The sequence below is a fragment of the Cavia porcellus genome, unplaced genomic scaffold, assembly GCF_034190915.1.
Source record: "Cavia porcellus strain 051 isolate PalLab524CR breed Dunkin Hartley unplaced genomic scaffold, mCavPor4.1 scaffold_26, whole genome shotgun sequence".
NCBI classification, from domain to species: domain Eukaryota; kingdom Metazoa; phylum Chordata; class Mammalia; order Rodentia; family Caviidae; genus Cavia; species Cavia porcellus.
This window is the reverse complement of record NW_026947509.1, coordinates 53,145,767-53,155,766: the sequence shown is the minus strand read 5'-3', so window position 1 is coordinate 53,155,766 and position 10,000 is coordinate 53,145,767. Positions and strand designations below refer to the sequence as shown.

The window sequence follows — 10,000 nt, the reverse complement described above, 5'->3', positions numbered from 1 at the left end:
CTTTGAAGAAAAAGAGACACTAAAGTGCTGGGGATTTAGCTCAGCGGCATAAGCACCTGCTTTTCAAGCAGACAGTCATGAGTTCGATCCCCGGTACCGATAAAAAATAAAAAGACAAAAAAAAAAAAAAGAGAGAGAGAGAGACACTAAAGTACCCAGTGCTGATGCTGGAGTGTCATAATGCAAAACCCAGCAATACTATTATTCTTTGTTCAGAGTGATATTAGCCTGCTTGGGTTTGTTCAATCTCAAAATAATTGAAGATATGGATAACAGCATGTATGTTTAAGTGCATAGGATTGATAACCACATTTCTAAGTTTTTCTGTTCAACCAGTTGAACAGAACTGATTGCAGTCTCACTGTTTGAATCCCCACTTTATATGCTCCACTTTAGTATCTTGAGTAACTATTCATAAGAGGACAATCTGTAATCATCAACTAGTGATTTCTTTTTTTCTTTGAAAGTATGTATTATTATTACCTGTTTTCTGTTTTGTTTAGTCTTTCTTTAAATAAAAAAAATTTTAAAGACACTACAGTACATAATACTGATCCTGGAGTGTCATGATGTGAAATCCAGCAATACTCTCATTCTTTGTTCAGAATGATTTTAGCCTGCTTTAGTTTAATCTCAACATAAATGAAGATATGGATAACTGCATGTATGTTTAAGTGTATAGGATTGATAACCATATTACTAAGTTTTGTTGGATTGTTGAACAGAACTGTTTGCAGTCTCGCTGTTTGAATTCCCAATTTATATGTTCCACTTTTGTATCTTGAACAACTATTTGTAAGAGGACAGTATGTAAACATCAACTAGTGATTTCTTACTGTTTATTTTTTCTTTGAACATATATATTATTTCTACCCATTTTCTGTTTTGTTTAGTCTTTCTTTCAATAAAATTTTTAAAAATGCAATCAAGTGAGTTCATTGTTACAAGATATTCACAAAGATATTCGTCAAAAAGCACAAAATATTTCCAAAGTGTGTACATATGCGACTTCACTAGCCACACCCAACTCAGAGGCGGCTGCTGTACAGACACATCACAGCACACTTCCGGCTTTCCCATTCACAAAAAAAAAAAAAAAAAAAAAAAAAAAAAAAAAAAAAAAAAAACCCAGGAACCGTGACATGATTTGTGCTCAGGCTATGTGTTTTCCAGGATCTAAAAACAATAATCCAGATAATCCCAGGAGAAAACTTGGGACACACACTGCTTTTAATTTCCTGCTCCTCAAATAGCTCAACAGAGTGTCCTCGATAATGGGTTCAAGGTCCTTATACTATAAGACGTTTAGACAACGTAATTCAAGGTTTTCAAATGGTGCCAGGCAACGTGACCCACACATGTAGCTCACACATGTCTTTTACCGGCACAATTCTTACATTTCAAATTACAATTAAGGACACTGATTTCAAAACAAGCAAAGAGTAACCAAAACAGTGAACATAAAAGCATTCAGGTTATAACACTAGAAATGCTATCTGGTACAAGCAAATATGCTGATGTAAAAAGCCAGGCACGTGCCCTGTCTCTTCTTTTCATGCAATGTAAAGAACTGCTACATCGTGCATGGCTTTCCATCCCAGAGGATGGTACACCTAATAAATCATTTACCTGGATTTTACAAGGCCCTACAGAGACTTACACACAGTTTATAGCTAGACTACAAAAAGCAATACATAGACATCTCTCATAAAGAGGCCGCTAAAATTATCCTTTGTCAATTAGCATATGACAATGCCAATGAAGACTGTAAGAGAGCACTGATATCAGTCTTACACACTAAAGAGTTATCCACTTACATTCAAACGTGCCAAAATGTTAGATCTCCCACTCATACTTCTGTGCTTATAGCACAGGTTATACCCAACATCTCACTGATAGATTAAATGTTATTACATGCTTTAATTGTGGCAAACAGGGTCATATCCAGAGGCATTGCCCTGATATTCGAAAGACAGTAGCACCTATAGATACACAGGTTAGTCACAAACCAAACCCTGATTTACCACGTACCCTATGTTCACGTTGTATGAAAGGGTTTCACTTGAAAAAACATTGTAAATCTAAATTTCATAAAAACAGCACACTCCTACAAAAAACTAAATCACGTGCCAAAACAAAATGCCTCAATAAGAGTAAGAGGCCTCTGAGCCGATACTCCAATAATTCAAACCCGATTAAGATAGTTTTATCCTGGGGCTGGGGATTTAGCTCAGCGGCATAAGCGCCTGCCTTGCAAGCAGGCCATCGTGAGTTCGATCCCCGGTACCGATAAAAAGGAAAAAGACAAAAAAACCCAAACAACAACAAAAAAAACCCCACACAAAAACTTGCCACTCCTGCCTTTGACAATGTAAATGAAACTGTTAAAAACAAACCTTTAAGCAATAAACCTTGTTTTTCCCAGGATTTGTCACTTCATTCAAGTACGCATAAATTCATTGATAAAGCTCTTACTGTATGGCTGGGGATGAGAACTGATGTCACCGTAGTAAACAGCCAATCATGGGGGCAGATTTGGTTGCTGAGTCCTGCCTCTCTGGCATTGCTAGGTTCAGGCTCTCCTCAGTTACAGCAGCTATCTTATGTTGGCCTTCATAGACAGACAGGCATAGCAACATCACTTGTTAACCAACATAAAGTAAAGTTGGATGTATGATAAAAACCTTTGAGACTTATACATAAAAATGGTTGGAGATCTTATTAACATCTTTAAATAAACAACACCAAGGTTGTTAATTCAAGCCCACACTATTACTAGTAATTTTAAAAGTACTATGGGATATATTCATTACAACTGCTCCATTCCTTACTGGTCTTATTATAACCTATTTTAATCCCCCAAATTCACTATCATTTGGTGATTATAATACAGATGATTTAGTAAAATCTGGCTTCCATTTTTAATAATTCAAGACAAACCTATACATTTTTTCATTATATTTCCAAACCTTTATTAAAGACATTTAAAATTACCATAGCACAGGTGGGACAAATTGTGTTATTGTATTTTACCTATAAACATATTTCTGGGCCTGTCCCTAACAGAGTTATAATCACAGAGATTTTACAGCTAACCTGTTCTACCTCATAAGTAATAACACACTTAAATGTATTTGTGCCTCTATAGATAGCTCCCATGCTACCTGTCATTCAAGTAAACACAATAAACATGCAGTCATACCTCATTGTGTATCAGTTTTTGCTAACTTAAGGGTATCATTAACAATGAAATTGAACATTGGTCCTAGTTATATTACCAAACCTTTTCAGTGTTTTCCTGATAACTGCAATATGAAGCACTTCACAAGGATACCCTATAATCTCAAAGTTCAGGCAATAATTGAGTGTACTCATTTTAAATTAAAATGTCAATCAAACAAAAACAAGGGGGCATACAGGGTCAAAATTCTCCTCAAATCTACTTAGATTTTACTACAAATGCTTTAAATTTTTGAACTCTACCATTGATTTTGATTTGCTGATAGATGTGATACACTGGGGACAAAAATCTGACCATTCTATGAAGTCATTGCACCCTGTACCTTGGCATAACCTCCAATCAGGTGTCTGGAGTAGTCTGGTATCACTTTTAAATTGGGACCCAGAATATTCTATTTCCACAGATTATTGGCAGACATTATGATCATCAGAGCTGTTGCAGGCCAGAATCTCACCCACCTGCAGGATGTGTCAAGATCTCGAGCAATGAACCAGACAGCGCATCGCCTACTGTCTTGGAAGGCCCTGCTGCAGACCATTCATGGAACTTGCCATCTAATTAACAGCCAAGGTTTGGTTCAATCACCTGACAGTTTTTTCCTTACAGTGTTTGTTATCCTAACAACTACAACATTATTCCTTTGATTCCCTTTGTTCAGAGACAGGAGTACCAGGCTTACCTACCTAATATACCTCTATTCAGACCCTTAACTTGTATGAACAAGTCACCAGAAATTTTCCATGCTACAGAAAGCAAAAATCCTACATTTACTGTTCTGCCAGGCCCCCATATTTTTAAGCATCTACAAGAATGAGCTAAAGTAAACATTACCTCTCATTTTGTATATCCTCCTTTATGTGCAACTCATCTATGGCAAGACTCTAACCTATGTATGTTTGCTGTAAATCAGGTTTGGAAGATAAAGCTGTCAAAAGAAAGCTTTGCCTTACTGATTTCTATTGCCTTACTGATTTCCATTCCTTCAGGTGGTAACCTTGTTAGAGAATTCAAACCTAACATTCCTATCCATATTCCAGTAGCTCGTGCTCCTAATTTCAAGGAAGGTGATCTGGGCTGTTGGAAATCTTGCAGAAACACATACCATGGGAGGATTATACACAATTTGAATTATTTCTTTATACACTTGTGTACCAGAAGTTTACTTATGGTAAAAGTCAAGATTGGTGTGATATTTACGTTTCCGGCTGTACTAACAATACAATTACCTCAGAAGCCGGATCTAACATTACATGGTCAGGTAGAGGCCACAATTCTCCTATTTCTAAACTTATTATAAATGACAGGGCTGGGAGAGTACAACAAACTTGATGGAAGCTAGCTTGCCTATTCGTGCAGGATAGCTGCAAAATAGACATCTGCAGTGAGTTGGGGGAGGAAAAATAAGTAGTGTTACAGAGGGAGAGGTATATAAGAGTAAAGACATCTGTTTATGATCTTTATGGATCTTTATTGATAGGAAAGACAGATTGGCAACAAAATACATCCTCATGTATTAATTGTTATCTAACACATTGTATCATGCCAGACTGTGGAGGATGAAGAGTTACTCTGAGGCTCTGGCCCCCTCGTGACCTGCAATAAACAATAGCCCCCGGTATGCAGGACAGAGACGGAAGGCCCGACCCCAGTGTGGGAACAAGTTCCCTCCTCTAACTCATACTGTGTGACTTGGCTTTGTTTGCAGAGTCATGAGGAGGTGGCTGACCTTCAGGTGGCTAGAAAGAACAAACATAATTAAGAGCATTCTTGAGCTAATGTAGTGCATTCTTGGGCTAATTGGATTCCTCCTGGGTTAGTGTGGTTAGAAGAACTGTTTTTGCTTGTTTAACTTAGAGAGTAGAGATAAACATTGTAGTTGGTCACAAATCTTGTAACAAAGAGTGCTTTTTCAAGATAATTGCCTTTACTCTGTGAGCTGACCTGGTTTTACTATATAGGATCCCTGGAATAAAGACTTAGTGTGCAGTTGCAATTGCTGTTTCTCTCTGCTGCTTCTTCTCTGTGCGCTGCACCCCTCGTGTCCCGATCTGGTGTGTGTGTGTGTGAGCCTCTTCCCGGGATCCAGAGTGTACTAGACACTCGTGACACCAGACTTTCTTTGTTACCTTTTTTTTTGTTTTTGTCTTTTTCTTTTTTATCCATACCGGGAATCGAACTCACGACTGCTTGCTTGAAAGGCAGGGGCTTATGCCAGAGCTAAATCCTCAGCCCGTGGAGTTTCTTTGTAAGGACCTGCTATCATGGTATGCACCCAGACATGACACTGGAGGCTCAAGAAAAAACAAGGGGATAGTTTGTCAAAGTGAGTCCATGCCTCGCTCGCGGGGAACATCCGTCTCTACAAAAGCCCAGCTGTAGGCCACGAGCAGCTTTCCTGAAAGAATACAGTTCTCTGCTGTAATAGGCAGCTGCCAAGAAGACACTTTGACTGAAACACCAACTGCAGAAGAAACAACATCGTCAAGAACTAATAGCCAGGGGCTGAGGATTTAGCTCTGCGGGATAAGCGCCTGCCTTGCGTGGCTGTGGTCTTGAGTTCAATCCCTGGTACCGATACAAAAGAAACACACACACACACACACACACAAAGAAAGAAAAAGAAATATAAAGACCCAATAGCTGGAATGCAACACGAAAGTCCCGCACCCTAGGCTACAGAAGGCCAGGGCGGGCGGGAGGACCACTGGGACTTGGAGGCCTGATGCGGCTAAGAGTGAGTGAGTCCCCATCAGGAGGAGAAAGAGGAGGAGGAGGAGAAGGGGGACAGGAGAAAGAGGGGGGGGGGAGGACGACGACGACGACGACGATGGCGGCGACGCCAGGAAGGAACAAGAAACATCAACAGACGGGGTCACAGCATGTGGAAGAGCTTCTGCACAGTAGAAGAGGCGACCAACCGTGAAGAAACTGTCCACGCCATGGGAACACGTTTCCTCCCAATATCCTTCAGGCAGATATCCAGAACAGCGCAGGGGTTCCTTTTAGAGTTCCAGGGCCCAAACTGCAACCTCAAGCCCACTCGTTTCGTTTATCGCCAAGTGGTAACCCTGCCACGTGACTCGAGTGCGGAGGATTCAGTTGAGGAAAACCAACTCAGACGCTAGTGAACATCTTTGGTCTTCAAAGGAAGCCACCACCATATCTCCCTCAAACACACACGCACAGGCACACTCGCACGCGCGTGCACGCACACACACACACACACACACACACACACACACACGATCGGTCTGGCCACCAGCGTGGAAGTATGCATATATCAAGAACTCAAAACATGAGGACTCCCAGCAACAGTAGAAAAGACCCGATCGAAACATGGGGATCCTGAAAATAGTAAGATAGGCACGTGAAGGAGGAGGACAAATGCTGGATCCCTGAAAACGTGTTCAGCAGCTCTGGCCGGCAGAGCAAGAGCAATGAAAAGAGTACCGAGTCCACCTCCCTCCAGAAGGGAGGGCTCCCATCCGGCAATCAAAGCACAGCCAGCCAAGGGCGGAGGGTGAGTCTGCAGGGAGAAGTCTGCGGTTCTTCGTGGGTGGGCGGGAAGAAGCTCGAGTGGTAGGGGCACTACGTAGGGAAATCAGTGTGGGGAGGCCTGGAAAGACCAGGGGCAGAAATTCCACTCCACCCCAGCTATCTGCTTTCTAGGCTCCTTGCCGAAGGAGCCAAGGACATCTCACGTCACAGGGCCTCCTTTCTCGGGAGGAGCACCTGCCCTTGGCGCTCGGGCGCGCCCCGGGTCTCTCCCTCTGATACAACCTGTCTGTCCCCTCTCTTTCCCCCAAAGAGACAGCACCAGCACGGTACAGTGATACACGTGTACCCGTGTTCACGGCAGCACGATTGGCAAGAGCCGAGTCACGGAAAGAGGCCGCGTGTGCACTGGCCGACGACTGACTGGGTGAGGCAAACGTGGTATGTGTGTGTGCACGATGGCGCCACTACGTTGCCACGCAGGATCAACTCGAGGAGCCATCAGCAGGGGAAACCCGGGGGTGCACGCTGCACCATAACAGCGGCAAGTGCGATCCATCCATCCATCCGACACGCAAGCCCAAAGAGCGCGTGGTTCGTCCGATAGTTGAAATGGAAAACTACAAACCAAAAGAGTTTTTGGAAAGACAGGGCATGCAAAACAGGGCAGGGAGCGAGGTCTTGTGCAAAAGTCAAGGAAGGAGACAGGAGACTGCTAGATTGAGGCAGAGAGGTTCGCGAAGGGCCACGCAGAAAGCGGAAGACGCGTGCTGAGGATGGCTTTGGCTTTTGGAACCGTGCTGTCTCCCGTGCGGTGATGTGGTTTTCCACAGAGACACGCAGCCCCGCACGTCCCGGAGAGGAGAGAAGCAGGCGTGAAAGCAGCAAAAGCACAGGCTAGAAAGCATGGCGAGCGTGCAAGGCGCCGCCCCTGCCCGTGAGGATAAGCGTGCAAGGAGAAAGCAGAGCAAGAGAGAAGCAGAGAAACAGAATAGGCCAAGGCAGACCAGGCACCAGGCGGGCGTGAAGCAGGGCCAAAGAGACAGCCAGCGCGCGACTCAACAGCAACGAGCCAGCTACCAGGCAAGGGCTGGTGAAGCAATGCTGCGCTGATGGCTGCTGATGGCGGTGACAGCAGAGCCGACCCTCGCATACAAAGGCGAGCGGACACAAGGGCTTCCTTTTGCACAGGCGGTCGTTTCCCCGGGGAGGGGTGCACCGTTCCTGGAGGTACTGCAATACCAGGTCGATGCGTGGAGTGGACGGAGCAAGCTCCTATTCCATCTCCCAGCTCCAAAAATCCATTTAATATATTGTCCTCGGGTAGAGGACGTATCAGATATTAAACTGATAAGAACAGATACTACACTTGATCTTAGCCAAAAGGCCGAGAAGCGATGCCGCCCGGCTCCCCCGCACTTCTTGCCGTCCTCCCGCGCTCCACATTTCACGCCCGGTGACAAAAACAACCCTCACTCCGCCTCTCTCGGCCTCTTGCTCCTGCACACCCATGCGCACACCGTCCTACTCGTCCTACTCGGGTGCACGCTTCTCATTTCACGCAGTTTTCCGGGCCAGCTTCTCGCCCCTCTTACGCCCTCCCGGCGTCCCCGGCACTCGGTCCCGCCGCTCATCTGCATGACCCGCCCTTCCTTCCCCGAGGAGGCGTGGCTGCGCCCGCCGACCCCGCCCTCCCGACCGGCTCTGCGCCTGACCGGCGGGGGGCGGGGCGCTGGGAGCCGCTTCCTGCTTGCTGTCCCCGCCCAGTCAGGACAGCCGACCAGACGCCGCGAGACGGGAGGAGGCGGGACGTGGCGGGGGGCGGGGGCGGGCAGGGGGGCCCCGGAGGCGTGCAGAGGGCTCGCCGCGGGAGGGGACGACGTGGGGGGGAGGCTGCAGGGGGGGGGCGTGGCCAGGCGGCGCCAGCGTGCGGGCCTTCCCGCAGAGAAAGCGGGTGGCGAGACACGTGGCGCCACTAGCGCCGCCAACTGTGTGCTCATCCCGGGCCTCCTTCGTTCCTGGGCCCGGCTGGGGAGCGGGTGAACCGAGCGAGGACGGTCCTCCCCTCCCCGCTCGCGGTGCGCTGACTGACTCAGAGGAGAGAGCCCCTGGGGGTGGGGGTGGGGGTGGGGGGGGCACCGTCTCGACTGCGGGCGTGGAGGCAGAAGATCTGGCTGGATAGAGGCGGCAGGACACCCGGTGGCTGCGGGCGCACGCCCTGGGAAGAAGCCCGAGGTCAAGGCCCCGGGGAAGGGGAAGGCGGGGATGGAGTGTCCCTTGGAGAGGGACACCCTCCGGAGTAGCCCTCCTGCCATCCCTCGGCACTCGGGGGTGGGGGCGGGGGTTCAAGCGGCGGGAGGGTCGGCTCCCAAGTTGGACCCCACTCGGGAAATGGAACGCAAGTTAGGAGACCTTGTCCCACACGAGGATGTTTTTTTTCAGTGTGGCTAACTCAAAAGTGTAAACGTGCCCTTATTGTCCACCCCCCGCTGTGGACCGAAACGCAGAGAGACCAGTCAGTTTTCCAGGGTGACACAGCTAAACTGCATCACGGTCCAGGCCCAGACTTCCACCCAAGCAATCCCTCGAAACCCCCTGGCGTCTCGTGGCTTCAGAGCAGACTGGGGAGCACGGGTCGAGTCGAGTACCAGGAATAAGCGAGAGAGGAGTTAGCATTTTCTTAGGCTTGGAGCACAGTGGCCCTCAGATGGAGTCGGGAAGGCCCCCGACAGCCTGCCCAGTCAAGACCCTCCAGGGACCCCAGGGGGAAACCAAAAATGCGGCAGGTGTCTTTGGGCTGTCTGGGACACACACCGGAGCACTATCCAGACAGGATAGTCGAGGGCGGGCACACGGGCCCTGCAGGGGACACTGCGTGAGCACTGGATAGACCAGATCCTGACAGAAAAGAAAAAGAACCAACACATGGATACATATCCATATCCATCCAGCCAGCCAGCCAGCCAGGCATCCATCCATCCATCCAAATATACATACACTCAGATACACACACACACACACACACACACACACACACACACACACAGCGCTCAGTTCAGCAGCACATATACTAAAATTGGCATGATACAGACATCAGCCAGGCCCCTGCGCAAGTGAAGCGTCCCATAGTTTTAAAAACCAAACCAAAGAACCAACTGAACTATATACAGTCTCCATGTAAGGCGGGGATCGTGTTCTTCTGTGTCTTCCACAAGGGCCCGGGCCCTTCCACAAGCTCCCTCGTGAGTCCCTTCAGAACCCCTA

General features: G+C 47.2%; 1 long non-coding RNA gene and 1 other non-coding gene across 2 annotated transcripts in view; both read right to left on the bottom strand.

Annotated features, from left to right (window-relative positions):
• LOC134473328 (uncharacterized) overlaps positions 1-1,070 on the bottom strand; it is a 4,690-nt gene extending 3,620 nt beyond the window's left edge. The window contains exon 1 of the long non-coding RNA XR_010043555.1: positions 1-1,070. This exon is cut by the window's left edge and continues 2,822 nt beyond it. This is a non-coding gene — a long non-coding RNA (uncharacterized LOC134473328).
• A 6,874-nt stretch (positions 1,071-7,944) lies between these two features.
• Positions 7,945-8,135, bottom strand: LOC134473384 (U2 spliceosomal RNA). Its single transcript, XR_010043636.1, has one exon. It is a non-coding gene; the product is annotated as a U2 spliceosomal RNA (small nuclear RNA).
• Positions 8,136-10,000: the final 1,865 nt, after the last annotated feature.